Here is a 17,519-nt window from a genome sequence, read left to right on the forward strand (position 1 = left end):
ACAAAACAGAGGCCCACAGCGAAGAATTATCTGGCCCCAAATGTCAATAGGGCTGAGGTTGAGAAACCCAGGAAAGAGGAGGGCGAGTCACCAACAGTTTAAATTAAAAGCGATACATGCCATGATACAGTTAGGTATGGGGTGCCATAAGAGCTTAGAAAAGGGAAATCATTCAGAGTGCATGACTGAGAGGGAGAAAAGTCTCCCTAGAGGAGATAAGCAAAGGTTGGATGTGCAGGTTTGAAACCAGCAGCATATGAGAATGAAGGATGAGGCATTGGTTACCCCCAGGAAGAAAGTATAGAGATAGAGCCAAGAGGTAGGGATGGAGCTCCAGGGAAGCAAACTTTCACAGGCAAGGCCAGGAAGAAGCACGTGCAAAGGGGATGATGGTGAGGAACTAGAAGGGCGGAAAGCAGGAAGATGGTTTCTTTCCAAGGGAAATAGAAGCCAGATAGAAGATGGTTTCGAGAAGGGAATCATCGCTAACAATGTCAAGTACCTCAGAGAGGCTGAGTGAGATAAACCAGAAAAGTCTCTTTAACATTGGTAAATAGTCATTGGTAACTTTAATGAGAGAAATCTCAAGGGAAGGAGGTAGAAGATAGATTGTCTTTGGCAGAGACGTGAATGGGAGGAGAGCAAAAGTATGGATTTGTCTTCAGGAAGCATGTTTATGATTATTTATAGAAAAGAAAAATTGAAAACAATCTAACGGTCTAATAAAGAAGGCATTTAAATGGTTACAAATATAATGCAATAATATACAACCACTAACAGACATGTTTGTATTTAAGACTATGGAAAAATGGTCACAAAAGTGAAAAAAAAACCAAGATGTGAAACTTTGTGCAGTATGATGCCCATTTTTTTTACGGGTAGTGAAAAATAAAACGAAAGAAACAAAACCACAATATTAGCAATATATTGACAACTAACAATATTAGTTGTCATCCCTGGGTGGTGTATATTATGGGTAGTTTTCTTTATTTTCTTTGAAAATCTTTATTCTCCGAATATTCTAAAATGAGTGTGTATTACCTTTAAAATCAGAAGGAAGACATGTTTTAAGAAGCTTGGCTGAGAAAGAAGAGAAAGTTTTGCAGTAACTTGAAGAGAATACAGGGAGGGTTAAGGAGTGTGTGTGTGTGTGTGTGTGTGTGTGTGTGTGTCTGTGTTGGAAGCAATGAGAGCATTTTTGTCTGTTGAGGGGAGAGGAGAGAGCCCGTGCACCTTGAGAGGCTGTAGATACAGGAGCACGGATGATTGATGGAGCACGTCCCTGAAGGAGCGGGAGGGGATGGAATCCAGATCACAGGTGGTGGGATTAGTCTTGGTTAAGAGGAGTGACATCACTTCAACTGAAAAATGAGGAAGAGAGGTAAGGATGGATGTGGGTGCTGATAAGAATGTAGAGGAGGGGGCAGGAAGTTGAGGGAGTTGCTGTCTGTTGGCCTCTATTTCCTTTGTGAAGTAGAAGGTGAGGTCATTTGCTGAGTGGGGTCAAGGGTTTATGGAGAATGATGGGGATTTGGAAGGGCTGCTAAGGGGAAAGAGGGAGGCAGGGGACTTGGGACACACAGACAGATTGTCCAGCTAACTTGAAAGACCAGCTGAGGCTGAAGACTGAGGTTTGAACGAAGGGCACCTACTTTTGTAACCATGTGGCTTTCTCTAGAAGCACTCTGTAACATTAATCTAAAAATTAAGAAAGTAAATAGATTGATCAGAAGGTTGTAGATTTAGGGGGAGGCCCTGCAGAAACACCATTATTTTGAGTGCTTGGCGTGATAAACAATGGAATTTACGCTGGAAATAAAGAGACAGAAATCAAGCCAGAAGAGAGCTGAAGGGAATGGAGGTCGCAATGAAGCCTACAAATGGAAGGAGGGGGAGACAGGGAGGGAGAGAATTTGAATAATGGGAGGTTGGGCTAAGAATGGGGTGTTGGGAGGTAAGATTCTAGGGATGAAGGATTACCACATGGAGGTGAGAGTGGAGGTCAGCTGGTGTCTCCATGGACTCTCCCTGCTAGGATGCTCACTGGACAGTGAAAACACAACTTCTGGTCATATGTAAAATGCAGAAACACTTATACAATCAGACAAAAATTTCATGTAGATTAAAATACTGTCTCCCTCCCTCTCTGTCTCTCTCTCTCTCCCTCTGTCAATCTCTTTACACACACACACACAGACACACACACACACGTATGCATATAATTTGGAATATTATTAAGAAAATAGCATAGATGTTAAAACAGACTGCACACCAAGCAAAAAGAACACTGGATCTTGTTTCAGTTCCATACACTTAATTGCTCTATATCTTGAACAAGTCACGTTCACATTAGAAAACAATTATCTCATTGGTAAAATGGGTTAAATTAGATCGATTTAACAAGTTTTCTTTAAAGAACTAGATCAAAAGTTTAAAATATACCTCAGTTTTAGAAATTCCAAATACTATAGTTTAATTCAGTGTATATTTCTTGAGCACTACAATATGTGATTGGAGAATCTAACAGAAAACGAAACAGATGGACTCCTCTCTCTCACAGGTTTAGAAGCAAATGGGGGAGTTTAAAAGATTACTGTACAAATAACAGGACACCTTCCTTGTCCTGTGATTCTGTTCCCTACCGCATCCCAAGACTTATGTTGGGGTTCTGCCAGGGCCCTCCTAGACACAGATATGTCTCCTGAGATATATCAGGGATAAAGGATTTTGAATATTTGTGATCACAATTTGTTAATGTTTCCTCTTATATTACTTTTATATCTATTTGATTATTTGAAATCCTGAATGCAAGTTTATAATCTCACTTCTAAACTGCTATTTTCACATGCCTATACACACAGGCACATGCACAAATGTATACAAACACACACATATAAACATGTGTATGCATACACACATACATATATACACATACATATTCTGGGAGGAAACACTTCATGTATAATCAAAGCCTAAAAGATTTTAAATATTCAGAATATTAGCCTATCAGTAGTCAGCATATTAGAGATAGCATCTAAATACATCTGTCTATCTAATAGATGACTAGCTTCATACCTAGGAGTTGAAAGTACGTCAAATGCTCTTTGATGAGCTAAGAAAAGTGAAAAATTATAAGGCATGCCTCTAACAAAACCACTGAGTTTAATTAGCAACACAGAGCCCACAGAATAGAGAGAAAAGTCCATGTAGCACATTTTATTGCTTAACTATTCAGTGGTAAAGTTAGCCAGGTATACATATGTATGCACATGTGTTTATTTATTCACATAAATACATATGAGTTTAAAACTAATGCTTGTAAATAGCATACATTTCAAATTGGAATACAAATTGGACTTTCTAATGTTAACAATTTTATTTACTTGTAATTTGATTACTCTCTGCAGGTATAGTAATAATTGTTAATATGTTCTGAGTACCCAGAATGTGCCAAGCACTGTGTTAAATATTTTTAGTGGATCATCTCATTTAACTGTGACAAAAATCTCTAAGAGGTAGATACTATTATTATTCAAAATTTACAAATTGAAAAAATGGGACAATTGAGGTTTCAAAAAGTTAAGTAATTTACCTAACATTGTACATCTGGTGAGTGATAAACCCAAAGCAGTCTGATTTCAGAGCCCAGGCTCTTCATCATTGCTCCCCATCTCCCCCACATCATCATCTTCCCAATTCATCAAATTTTGTGGATTCTGTCTTCTAAATATTTCATGGGTCCATTTTCCTGTCTTCAACCCACTGCTGGAATCCTGGCTCTGACCATGTTCAAAAAGATTATGCCTATCTCTGGTAGTCTGACTCCTTGGGTTCATCTGTGACCCATGAGTCTGGCCAGTGGTTACAAATTAGGTCACATTAGCATCAAGTACCCACCTTCTGCTATCATGATAGTCCCTAGCACCATCATTCTGGAAAAAGAGCCTGACTCACTGCCTCTCCTGTACTTCTGGGTTTTCCTTGAGGGAGTCTCGCATGTGTTCAGGAATGAGTCTCTGCTCACTTGAGAACCACCAACACCTGCCATGATCTGCCATGTCTACACCCACCACCCACACTTTGGTTGCTGCCTCCCAGGTCCTCAAAGCCTTACAGTCCTCAGAGTGCAAAATGGCTCTTCATTGCCTTTAGCCCCTCAATTTTATCTTCAGCCAGAAATGAGGACAGTGGCCTCCTTTGAATTCTATGCCCCATTTTGCCGCAGGAGGCACAAAAGAACAGCATTTGTGACCTAAATCTCACAGGGAAACAGCTCATTCAACCTCTACCTGAAAGCCTGGCCTCCTGGAGCTCAAATAACCACTCACGAGGGCCAAAGAGCAGACTGGTTTGCTTCTCTCTATTCCTCATCTTTTCCCATCTCTTCTCTCAGATCTCACCAGAATTCCTTTTTCCTTCACCAAACAAACACAAAGCAAATTCGTATCAACCAGTGCAAAGGTCCATTGGATACAGGGGACAATGGGCAGGTGAAGCTATGTGGTTTACCCACTGACCCACTGGTCGTGGCTCATCAGCTCTGCCAACGGCCAGTCTTTGAATCCCCTAAGTCCTCCTTACATGCAAATATAATCATGCTCTTGCACTGATTCAAACGTACCAATGAGTGCTCACTGTCTTCAGAATGAAGTTAAAATTCCTAAAAATGGTTAACAAGGTTTTTCGTTAACCAGACACTTTCAGTTTTCTTCTCCCTCATCTGTTGCAACCTCCTCCAACAACCTTACTTCAAACACCATGTTCTAGAGAAGGACTGGATTATGGCAGGTGGAATCATTATAGGACAGGCTAATAGCAGTCCATGGAGCTATTGTAGAATGCCATATTTACCAATTCTGTAAATTTACAATAATGCCTCTTTTTTGTCAATTTAAAAATAACTACTGTTTACTAAAAGCATGATTTTAAATCTCTCTTGGGTATAACTAATAACAAATGTACCATCTAATAGTGATAAGAACTCTTTCAGTCTTGTGAACAAATATTATTATTATTTACTTTTTGGCTGAAGAATCAAGCCAAAAAGTAAAGAATCAAGCAGATGAAAAATAACACTGGTAAACACTAGGTATTGCAGGTTCATTGACATAAATCAAATATAATAACTTTGGTGATAATTGACTATAACTGCTTTTAATATCTCATTCATATTTATTGCATATTTTCAGGTTTGTATTATAAATATAATTTTCCAATAGCAATTTTTAATATTCTGAATGTATAATATGTGCATAAATGTGAATAATCATAACATTATTTAAGTTTTTCAGAGATAAAATAACTTTTAAATTGAAGAGTTTATTCATGTAAGCCAGGAATTTATATTAGTGAATGTACTTTGTCTCTGCTCATTCTATTTAGAACTGATTCCATTATACTAAAGCCAAATTACCAGACAAGATTTTAAACTAAATTGTTAAGCATTGTCTAATATTGTATTATCCATTTGTTCTTTGTAGGCATTTTAAGGTTTTTGCTGATACTTATAGCTGTATCCCCTTTTGAATTTTAAAAAGAAATCTATTGGTCTATATTCATAGAAGTAGGAATGGATAAATGCTGATCAATTAACATTTTAAATGAGTTAAGTGTAACAAATCGGACAATCTCAGGGAATATAGAATCATTGAAGACCTAGAGTAAAAAGAAAACTGGGAAAACTTTTTGGAATCGAGAAGTATTATCATTTTGCTTTTAAATTGTATGAAAATAGTCATTTCTGATATAAACAAAAAATTCTTACAACAGGCAATAAGATGATTGTACCTACTTAAGTACTCATTTGTTATCTCAAGCTGCAAACGGGAAGGCCTTCTTATATACCATTCGAATGTTATTAACAAACATTGCCCTGCTTATTAGTTTCACATTACAAGGTTAAGGAATTAATTCCAAATGATGTCTGATATTGTGGATATGCTCTGGTGAAACTGACCAAACCATTATAACTACAGCTAACATTATGTAGTGTTCAATATATGTGAGGCACCATTATGAAATTTGTACATTTACTCTGAATCCCATGCTCTTTTTATGAACTTTAGTTTGCTAAAGAAGGTGCTTGAAAATTAAGTTATCTACCCTAAATAAAATATAGGTTATTATTCTGCTGGAATGATCATTCCAAAATACAAAGCTGTTCTTATCAACCAGCTCCACTAAATGCCCAATCCCCAGGCCCAAATCCTTGGGAGCTTAAAACTATTCATTGACTTGCCATTGCTCTTAGGATTAACATTCAGCCGCTTTAGATAGAACACCTCCTTCAGCCTCAGCGGCCTCCTCTCATTATGAATAGCCACGCTGACCTGCACCTGTTCCATGGTACTTACCAGGTACCCTACCGTCAGGGCCACTCTGAACATGCTGTTCCCTCCACATGGAACATTCTTCTTCCTCTCTTTGTCAACTTAAATCCTTCTCATCCTTCATCCTTTGGCTCAAATATCCCTTCCTTGGAGAAGCCTTTCTTGACTCTTAAATTAGGACTCTATACCACCCTTTCTCAGGCCTTACCTTGGTTGCTCTTTTATATCTCTTTGTGCAGAACTTTGATGACTATTTGTCTCCCTCACTGGACTGTAAACTCCACAGGGGAGTGACTGTTATCTGTCTTGTTCACCATTGTTTCTTCTGGTATCTGACACAGTGCCTAACATCTAGTAGACTCTTAGTACAGTGAATGAATGAACAAATTAATTAAATTCCACCGAATGATTAAATTCCACCAAATTAATTAAATTCCACCGAATGATTACAGAGTTGTTTTAAATTCCGGTGCCTTTTTTGTGATATTTATTTTTAGGTTTGAGCAAATATTTACAAAGGCATTCCATTCAAAAATTAAACATCAAATTTGGAGGTGTGCTATGTTTTATTCATCTTAGCAAATGTACCCTAGGATTATTGTTAAAGGTCTAGTTCTGGAGGAAACAGCAATTTTCAGCTCTAAACCTACAGTGACAAGTGTTTATGCTATTTAAGATGCTTTTTTACATGCTACAGTTTGAGCTGTGTGCTTCCTTAAACACTTGTCTATTTTAAGCAGAAAACCTTCTGCTTTAAGAGGATGCATGTGGTAAAATACCAAAAGGAATACAGGTTAAACAGTATTCTTTCTCCTTCTCTTTTTGTTAGCCAAATATTTTAGCAGGGAGCTACCAGTAATTGGCTCTAGTTCAGTGACTTGAGACTTGGAATACCTTGCCTTTGACCCATGCGTGCTTTGGGAGAAAGAGTGAAATGGACATAACGTTACACATATTCTGGAAGTTGACATTTTTGGTAATTTGCACACAAGCAATTGGATCTGGAGACGAGTGGTGAAATATGGTGACTCTCTTAATGCTGAGTTCAATAAGATACTTTCTCAAGCTGAGAGATGAGGGTTTAAAACTTTAAAGCCTGATTCTGCAAGGATTCTGATCCTACTCACTTGACCAAACTAGTGATATGTTTGAACCCAAGGGTTTCCAAAAAATCCATTCACAACATATTGTTAAAACTGGCTTATTAATAGAGACACCCAGAAGTTGTAGTTAGTGGGATATTATTTTGGCACTTACTGCATTTTTTTTCTTAGAGCTGTGATTCACAACATTTTTTTAAAAAATTAAGGACTTTCTGATGAAAGCTATGACTGTGTCCCCAGAAAATTCACACACGCACATACTCATACAATTTTGTACACAATTTCAGGGGTTTATTTCCACTAGAGTTCTTCCAGAGATCTTAGACTGAGAATACCTATCCAACATAAATCCATCTATTTCATGTGTCTTAAGTAGCATTGATTTATATTGCTTGTCATCTCTCTCCTTATGAGCTGTTTTATATCTGGACTCTAATAATCAAAGGGGGAAGAAGAAAGGAAATGCTCAAGAGATTCATCATGGTCCAAAGAAACCTCATTCTCCCTTTTCTTTATCTTCAGGCTATTATTTCTAGACCAGAGCTCTATTGTTCATGCTGTACTGTTCACTGGCTACCAACCAGACAGAGGATACTAGTCTAGGCCATTGCACAAGTTCATCTTCCTCTGGGCTGTTACGTAATTAAAATAATTTCAACCCACTCTCTTGAACAATTTTTTTCCTACAGGCAATTGTAAAAATGTAGAAGCTGAAAAGCAAATAAAAGAACAAAAATGTAACTTGTTTTCTTTACTTTTTATTGTGAAATAAATTACTCATTATGGACTTGTTACTTATTTAATTTCAAAATTCAAATGTGGTTTCTTTTGTTTTCTGTAGTGGAGTAAAATCCCCATTGGTTTAAAATGGTCATTTTCCAAGATTGCTCCAAAGTGGCTGGGTCTTAAACATTTCTAAAGCAACCAGCCTTTCACAGATATAAATGCATATATAGTGCATTTATATCTGTGAAAATAGATATAATGCATATATAAATGCAGATATAGTGCAACTGAATTAGTAATTTATTTTCTCCTGGAACTCATATCTGAGGATATCTATAAATGAATCTGAAGCAATTTATATACTCTGTACATAGGTAGTAAGTTTTACCAACATTCTACCCAGCTGAGGAACGATGTTAATAGATAGGTTCAGCTTCACAGCAGGTCAATAGCAGTATTAGAATAAACCTTTAAGCCTCAATCCAGAATCACAGGTTAACTACGCACCACACACATTCCCACTGTGCTAGATATAAACACTGGTTACACCTGAAATCAGTTCCCTGGTTCTGCTGCTGATGCTTTAGCTGAAAGCTTTGTAGTATTTGGATACCCACAGCACTGCCTTGTGAGTCATATTATTGTTTATTGATTCCTCATGATTTGAAAATGAGGATATTATTTAATATACAAAACTGTACCCTTCCTTTGTGCTTTTTTTTGTATAATTGTTTGCTGGCATGAAAAAATATGCTAGACAAAGACTCTTGTTTGGAATGAGAAGAACCTAAGAAGAAGGGAGTGAGACTGACCTGACCTCACTGGAAATAACCAGTGAGTACATGAGAGCAGTAAGTCAGCTACCTTGAGCCTGACCTCTGCTACAAGGGGCCACCACTGGCACTGGAAGGAAGGTTCGTAGAGAAATACTGAGCAGTAACCTCACTATTAATCCAGCTATTAATCCACCTTCTCCTGGATTGTGTGCCACTCACTCTTGCATACTAGAATTCAGAAATACTGCCCATTGCTAGAGGAGAGGGGGCATAATAAAAGTCTTACATGTTTGTTAAAGGCACCCTCTAATCAAATTTATACTTAACAAAAAAGGAGCCCTCCACCTTTCAACTCTTATGCACAGGTCTAAATTTTTTTATCACAAGCAATAAAAAATATTTTAGCATGTACTTGTACACATAATCATTATATAGATATACAAAGAAATATAAAATACATTTTCACAAATTATATAAGTGTATCACTACATCAGTATATTATATATATTACAAAGCGTGCACAAAAACAGAAATAAAGAAAGGTGTGATAAAAATTAAATAATCATGATCTGTAAATAAATGTTATCTTATGAGGTAACCTTTTATACTATGATGAAAATAGCGTTTTTGTTTCTTTTTCCGGTATGTGGGCCTCTCACTGTTGTGGCCTCTCCCGTTGCGGAGCACAGGCTCCGGACGCGCAGGCTCAGCAGCCATGGCTCACGGGCCCAGCCGCTGCGCGGCATGTGGGATCTTCCCGGACCGGGGCACGAACCCGTGTCCCCTGCATCGGCAGGCGGACTCCCAACCACTGCGCCACCAGGGAAGCCCAAGTGTTATTTTTAACAAGTTTTTTGTTGAGATGTAATTCACAGACCATATGGTTGACTCATTTCAGTGTACAATTCAGTGGCTTTTAGTATATTCACACAGTTGTGCAACCATCAACACAGTCAATTTTAGAACAATTTCCTCACCCCCAAAAGAAATTCTGTGCCCAATAACAATAATTCCCCAAATGCCCCCGCCTCAACTCTAGGGAACCAGTAATCTACTGTCTCCATAAATTTGTCTATTCTGGACATTTACGTAAATAGAATTGTACAACACATGGTCTTCTGTGACTGTCTTCTTTGATTTAGCATAATGTTTTCAAGAGTGCATCCATGCGGTAGCATGCACCAGTGCTTCATTACTTACTTTTTCTTTCAAATATGCAATACAGTATTATTAACTGTAGGCCCCATGCTGTATATTAATTATATTCCCAGGACTTATTTATTTTATAACTGTAAGTTTGTACCTTTTGACCGCCTTTGCCTCCTCCCCGCCACCCACCAACGTGTACTCTGTGGCACTCTGGCGGGGCTTGCTGGGATCCTGACGGAGAATCACTCCGGGCCTCCAGAGGCCTCCTGGGGGCGCTGGTGGGGGGGAGATGCGCAGTCGCAGCAGCGCCCGGCTTCCCGCCCCGCCCCCGCCTCAGCGTCTCGCATCGCGTCCAACGTAGGCGGCACCTACTTCCTCAACACCCCCCAGATGCACTGTCGGGACCTGAAATCTTTCCTATACCGTTCGTGCCAGGCTGACCCCGACCTGGACTCCGACAAGGATGCAACCGGTGCCTATTTAACCCACAGCGAGCGCACCTGTTTGGGGCCCGTGCTGAAAACTCTCTGAGACTCCGAAAGCTGGTCATTAACAAAGACCTCGCGGAGGAAGGGGTGTAGGAGGACGCGGAATTTTACCACATCACCTCACTAGTGACACTTGTAAAGGACAGAGAGAATGGGACAGCAGACCATCACAGGTACGGGTGAAGCATGCATACCGCCGGCTTCAGTTGAAGAGGCGCTCACGCAGGTGGCGCCCACCATGTATGAGGGCGGGAAATTAGAGCACCTGGGCATCATCAGCTCTTCCTGCAACTGGGGGGATGGAGACCAGGACGAGTTCCTCTGCGTGCCCTCTAAAGAGCTGCAAGACTCGCTGTCCGGCACCACAGTGAGCCCAGCGAGAAAGGCAGGATTTTTGCAAGAAGGATGTAAGAAGCACAGGGCTAACAGCCGAAGAAGTCTTTTATCTTTTCCCAAGATGCAGCGAACCACCTTCTCAGGAAGAGACCTGCGTTTGACGATTTACCTGGAGATCCAGGTGTGAGTCCTTTTCTGCCTCTCAATTTGGTGCTGCGCCACGGAACCAGCCGTCCAAGGCCGCATGCGCCCTTGAACAGGAAGCCTGCTTGGCGGTGGGCGTCCCTTGGAGGCCCTCCCTCGGTTTTTCCAAGTGCAGCCCGGGCCTGAAACTGCCGAGTCACCGAAAATCATTAAAGGCGACGTTCTTGGTGCTACGTACAGTCCGTCATGCAGCGTGGGCCTCCCTGGTAGGCAGAGGCCGCAGCACAGTGGCTCCGGGGACTGAGTCCTGGTCTGCGGTCAGGCTCCCAGGTGGGAACAGGTGGCGGTTTCTCCCGGCCTCTGCGAGCCGCTCCTCAGAGGGGCGGCCTCTGCCTTCACTACTCCCCGGTCTCTGCTCTGGGGCCGGGCCTCCTTCAGAACCAGGCTCCTCCACCGGGACCCAGGCCTGGAATCACATTCAAGCCTTCTCAGTTGTGTATTTTCCTGGCGAGAGACCTTTGCATCCTTCTTTCCCAGGGTCCATAGACTACCCAGTGTTTGTACTTTTTAGAAATGCCTGCAAGTGTTGCGCCATTTTGGAATGATCTGTTACATCATGGAAAGGGAGGCAGAAGTTTGGCCACGTCTCTCCCACCCCCAGGCTCCTGGGGGAGCTGGTAGCCCTGTCGATATGCCTCTGTCTGGCCTGGGATGGAAGTCGGGGCAGGGGCCTGGCTTCTGGATTCCTAGAAAAACTTGTGTATGCCTGCTTCGAGAACAGACGGCTCACCGGGTCGTGGGGACTGTCAAGAGTCTGGGGGACCTGGCCCAGATGAGTGGCTCTTTGCTTCTTGACCTCTGGCTTCCCATGGGAGCTGTGCACACTGATCACCCTGGCGGCCTGCAGGTAGGTCAGAGGTTGTGACCCATCTAGTTTAAAATGCTTCTGGAGACTTCTGCCTGTGCCCCTTTTTCTTTTCCATCCCCCCAAACCTGATTAACCAAGTTCTTCAGAACCTAGGACTTAAGTCCTCCTCTTTGTAAGGTCTGTTGTATGATAAATGTTTGGCCTCAACATTTTATAACATGCTTTTCTATAGGACACATTGAAACACCAGCAGACCAGTTCTCCCCAGTGGAGCCCCAGGAGGAGGGCGGCCTGCCGTTGGCTTTGGGGTGTCCCCCGTGGGGAGCTGCCAGCCACTTTGCCCTTGTTTGATCTCCGACCCTGGCATAATACATAGGCTTGTCTTTTTTAAGATCTGAAGATAATAAGAATTAATGCAATAAAATTTATTCTAGGAGGATATTTATACTTTTTTAGGTATTTGTATTTTATGAGCTTGCAGTTTAATACCTAAGTTTTCCGCTGAAAATAGCAACTATGGTTGTGGTTTTGCAAATGAGGAAAAAACAAAACAAAAAACCTTTTTATGGCTGGATAGCATTCCATTGCACAGATATACCATATTTTATTTATCCATTCATCAGTTGATGGATATTTGGGTTGTTTCTACTTTGGTCTATTATGAATAGTGCTGATATGAAAATTCATGTATGAGTTTTTGTGAGACATATTTTCATTTCTCTTAGGTATATACATATTACTGAAATTGCTGGGTCATAAGGTAGCTCTAAGTTTAGCTTTTCAAGGAACTGCAGAACTGTTTTTCAAATTGGCTGCATCAGTTTGTCGTCCCTCTGACAGTGTATGACAGTTCCAATTCCTCCACGTCCTCACCAACACTTATTAGCTACCTGGTTTTTTTGTTTGTTTTTTGTTTTTTTTGGTACGCTGGCCTCTCACTGTTGTGGCCTCTCCCGTTGCGGAGCACAGGCTCCGGACGCGCAGGCTCAGCGGCCATGGCTCAAGGGCCCAGCCACTCCGCAGCACGTGGGATCTTCCCAGACCGTGGCACAAACCCGCGTCCCCTGCATCGGCAGGCGGACTCAACCACTGCGCCACCAGGGAAGCCCTTAGCTATCTTTTTTATGGTAAACCATTCTAGTTGGTATGAAGCTGCATCTTATTGTGGTTTTGGTTTGCAAATCCCTGACGGCTAGTGATGTTGAACATCTTTTCATGTGCTTATTGGCCATTTGTAGATGTATTTTAGAGAAATGTTTATTCAGAAACTTTACTCATTTTTAAATTGGGTTGTCTTTTTATTATTGACGCATAAGAATACTTTAGACATGCTGGGTACAAGTCTCTGATCAGGTATATGGTTTGCAGAGATTCTCTCTGATTTGTGTATTAACTATTTACTTGATGGTGTCCTTTGAAGCATAAAAGTTTTTACTTCTGATTATATCTGTATTTGTGGGGGGCACTGTTGGCTTTGGGCCTTATATCTACGAAGATTTACTTCTGTATTTCTTCTAATAATTTTATAGTTTTAGCTCTTGTATTTATTCTGTGGTCCATTTGGAGTTAAGTTTTGTGTTTGGTGTGAGGAAGTGGTTCAATTTCATTTGCCTGTGGGTATGCAGTTGTCCCAGCTCCATTTGTTGAAAGACTGTTCTTTCCCTTTTGAATTGTCTTGGCACCCTTGGTGAAAATCAGTTGACCATAAATGGAAGGGTTTATTTCTGGGTTTTCAATTCAATTCCAATTCTGTATGTTTATCCTTATGCACACGGTTTTGATTACTGTAGCTGTGTATTAAGGTTTGAAATTGGACTCTCATCCCTAACTTAGGATATCTCAGAGAGTTTGTGCTGTATGACCCTTGATGCAGGGACTGGGTGTAAATGCTACTGTCTATCCATATATCAAATATTAATATAGTTAATTTGCTTTCTTGTGTTTTTATTTAAAAATTAAATACGAGTAGCACCTCTGCTATTTTCTTCTGCGCTCACTGGGTGCATGTGTACTCCCAACTTCGGAGACCACTCCTCTCAGGTACCATATTTGGGTTCTATTAGGCACTATTCCAGTTTTTAGCCAAATGTTATCAACCAGTGGCCCGCCCCTACTTCACGCCCCAAAGTAATATTGAATTACTTGTACACACCCAATAACAGCTCCAGGAGAGTAGACTTTCTCTGAAACTTCATCTCAATCACTCTGTTCTAACTATGGTTCCAAGTGGATAAAATGATTATTCCCCTACACTGGTGGGTTAAAAACAAAATACTAGAGAAAATCTTAGTGACCTAGAGTTGCTGATGGGTTTGGGTTTACCAAAGTGTTTTCTGAAACAATGTGAAGAAGAAAACAAGAAATTTAAATTACATTGAAAAAAATTAGGTAGGTTTGTCAGCTCAGTCAAATACATTAGAGAGTCAGATTTTTCCCCTAATCTTAGGCTAGAAGCAGTTATATTTCTATGGTATAATATATACATTCTCAACATTTAGTGAGCCCTTGTGTTCTGGGCTCTAGGTTTAGGACTGAGAGTATGAAAATACAGTCGGGTTTCTGTTCACAGGTATCTAGCAGTCTCTCTTTTTCCGAGTCCAAATTAATATCCATTCTAATCCCCTTAGCATATTTAACCACTTAAAATATTGATATCACAATAAAGTGTAACATTTGAAAATAACTTTAAAAATAGAGTTAAAAATGCTGTTTATTAGGCAATTTGGAAAATACAGGTCAGCCAAAATATTAAGAAAATAACAATAAATCAGTCATATTATCAGTACTTAGAAATGATTGCTTTTAAGTGTCTTTATATTTCTTTAGATAGTTTCTTAAAGTTGGCACATTTAAATTTGTTTTTCTTCTGTTCCAAATCATCATTTCAAGTTTCCAGTTTGCATTTTTCTGCACTAATTTCTCAGTCCTTTAAGTATCATTGTTTTCTCATTGAGATGAATTTAATGATAATATGTTGAAATTCTAAAGACTAAATATACTTAATTGTACATTTTATTGTATTCATTTATCAATCAGTGCAATATAGTACAAATTAATTGGTCTCTTATGAATATATGACCTAAAAGTAAATTAGCATACTTAAACTTACTAAAAAATAATTTTTCCTACTTATTTTTTTCTCACCTACTTTTACTTTATTTTTTTTCTCTTATTTTTTCTTTTTTGTATTTTCCAGTGAATCTTTGTTCCCTCCCTACAAAAAATCTTTTCAATAAAACCAATTTTATGTTATAATAATATTGGTCTTTTATATGTGCCAGTTTATTAAACATTTTACACTTATTTTAAATGTATTAATATACAGAAAAAAATAATAAAGATTATATAATAACATCCAGCTTGAGAGATAAAACATAATATATATAAAGTTTACTATGTATCTCTTTCCTATTTCATCCTCCTCCCATTCCTTCTTTTCTGAATTTGCTTTTTATTTTTCCTGTGCATTTCTTTATATTTTTATTATATTCATATATACTTAAACAATGTATATTAACTTGCATATTTTTAAACTTAAATAATTGACTTCATATACATTTTTTGCTTGCTTTTTTCACTCATTCACCATTTATACTGTACGTTTACTGTCCATCTTCACTGTTACTAAATATTAGTCCATTGTTCTTTAAGGTGGTTATAATGATTTATTCTCCTACAAGCAGTCTATGAGTTTCTTTTGCTCTATGTTTTCTGTAATGCTTGGTATCATGAGACTTTTAAATTTCTGGCCAATCTCATGAGTATAAATTGATATCTCATGTTGGTTTTAAGTTGCCTTTTTCTGATTACTAGTGAGGGCTTTCTATTCATGTATTTATTGATTTATTGAAATATTTTATTATTTAATCTGGGAATTTCCTGTTCATACTTTCTGTCCATTTTCTGTTCCTATTTATTTTTAGGAGTTATATAGGTAACGTAGACATTAAGCGTTGCCTTATTCTATGTTTTGCAAATATTTCTACCCAGTTTCTGGCTTGTGTTTTTCTGGCTTATGATAAACAGAAGTATTTGAATTTCTTTCCTTCCTCAAGTTTAGAATGATATTCTCCATCTACTTCCATAAAACTTTAAAAATTGTACATTTACATTTTTCATCCACTTTCAGTTGTTTTTTGCATGTAGTGTTAGGTAGGTATCTAAATTTGTTGTTCCCTTATGGGTAACCAGTGTTCCCAACATCGTTTATTGACTATTCTTTGTTTACCTGCTACTCTGTAGATCATCTCTGTTATATATCACAAGTTTCCATATACTCATGGGTCTGCTTCTAGGCTCTCTATTCTCTTCCATTAATCTATTGTGCTAATATGTCTGAAATAGTTTAGTTTTTAGTATGTATAGATATCTGGTTAGGCATATCTCCCCAACTTATTCTTTATTTTCAAAATTCACTTGGCTATTCTCTGCTTTTGCTCTCCTATGCAAAATTTAGAATCAGCTGAAACATTCCAGAAATTATAGATTCTTTTGGGAAGAACGGTTATCTTTATGATAGTGATTCTATCACAGCATATAGTGTATCTTTTCATCTACCTAGTTTACATCTCTGACTATAATGTGGTCCTCATATATGATTTGAATAATATCAGTTTCTCTTTTTTTCTGTAAAATATATGTAACAGAAAATTTACTGTTTAACCATTTTTAAGTGTACATTTCAGTGGCAATCAAGTATATTCACATTGTTGTGCAACCATCACCACGAACCATCTCCAGAACATTTTTCCTCTTCCCAAATTGAAACTCTGTAGCCATTGAACAATAACTCTCCATTTCCCCTTTTTGCCAGCCCCTGGCAACCACCATCCTACTTTCTGTCTATATGAATTTAGTAACTCTAGGTGTATTATATAAGTGGAGTCACACAGTATTTGTCCTTTGTAACTGGCATATTTCACTTAGCATGGTGTCTTCAAGGTTTATTCATGTTGTAGCATATGTCAGAATTTCCTTCCTTTTTAAGGCTGAATAATATTCCATTTGGAATATTAATTCTTTAAAGTTTGTTGACACCTCCTTTATTGTATTGGTCAATTTTGCAGTTGTTACATGTGTGCTTGAAAGAATATGTTTGGCTGCAAGTTTCAGTATATCACCAAGGAATTGTGTTAATTCAAATCTTTTGTAACCTCACTCATTTTGTTATACGTTTGTGATAATCTCCTTCCATGATGTTGATTTTTCTTTATAGTTTTTCTTTATAGTTTTACCAATTTATGCTTTTTACATTTTGAGCCCCTGTTATTAGTTTTAGAATTTTTTTTTGGTTAATTGAACTTCTGTATTATTTTATATATACACCTTTATATGGTCTCTAATATTTTCCCCATAAAGTCTATTTCATCTGGTTTTAACAGGGCTGCACAAGGCTTTTACGTCTTTTTGTTGTTGTGTTGTTAGTATTTTCTTATATCATAGAACCTTTTAATTTAATCTTGGTCTGCCAAAGAATATAGCCTTTGTATTTTTGAAATTCAATTTGACTGTCTTCATCTTTTAACTGGCAAATTGAGTACATTCACATCAACTGTGTTTAGTGATATGTGGGAATTTGTTTGTAGCATCTTCTTTTGTGA

At 38.6% G+C, this 17,519-nt stretch overlaps 1 pseudogene; it reads left to right on the forward strand.

Annotated features, from left to right (window-relative positions):
- The first annotated feature begins 325 nt into the window (after positions 1-325).
- On the forward strand, positions 326-11,166 carry LOC115801702 (BTB/POZ domain-containing protein KCTD5 pseudogene; annotated as a pseudogene).
- Positions 11,167-17,519: the final 6,353 nt, after the last annotated feature.

The sequence above is a fragment of the Delphinapterus leucas genome, chromosome 9 (genome assembly GCF_059928025.1).
Source record: "Delphinapterus leucas isolate spDelLeu-1000000601 "Yukka" chromosome 9, BTC_Dleu_Yukka2, whole genome shotgun sequence".
In the NCBI taxonomy this organism is placed as follows: Eukaryota; Metazoa; Chordata; class Mammalia; order Artiodactyla; family Monodontidae; genus Delphinapterus; species Delphinapterus leucas.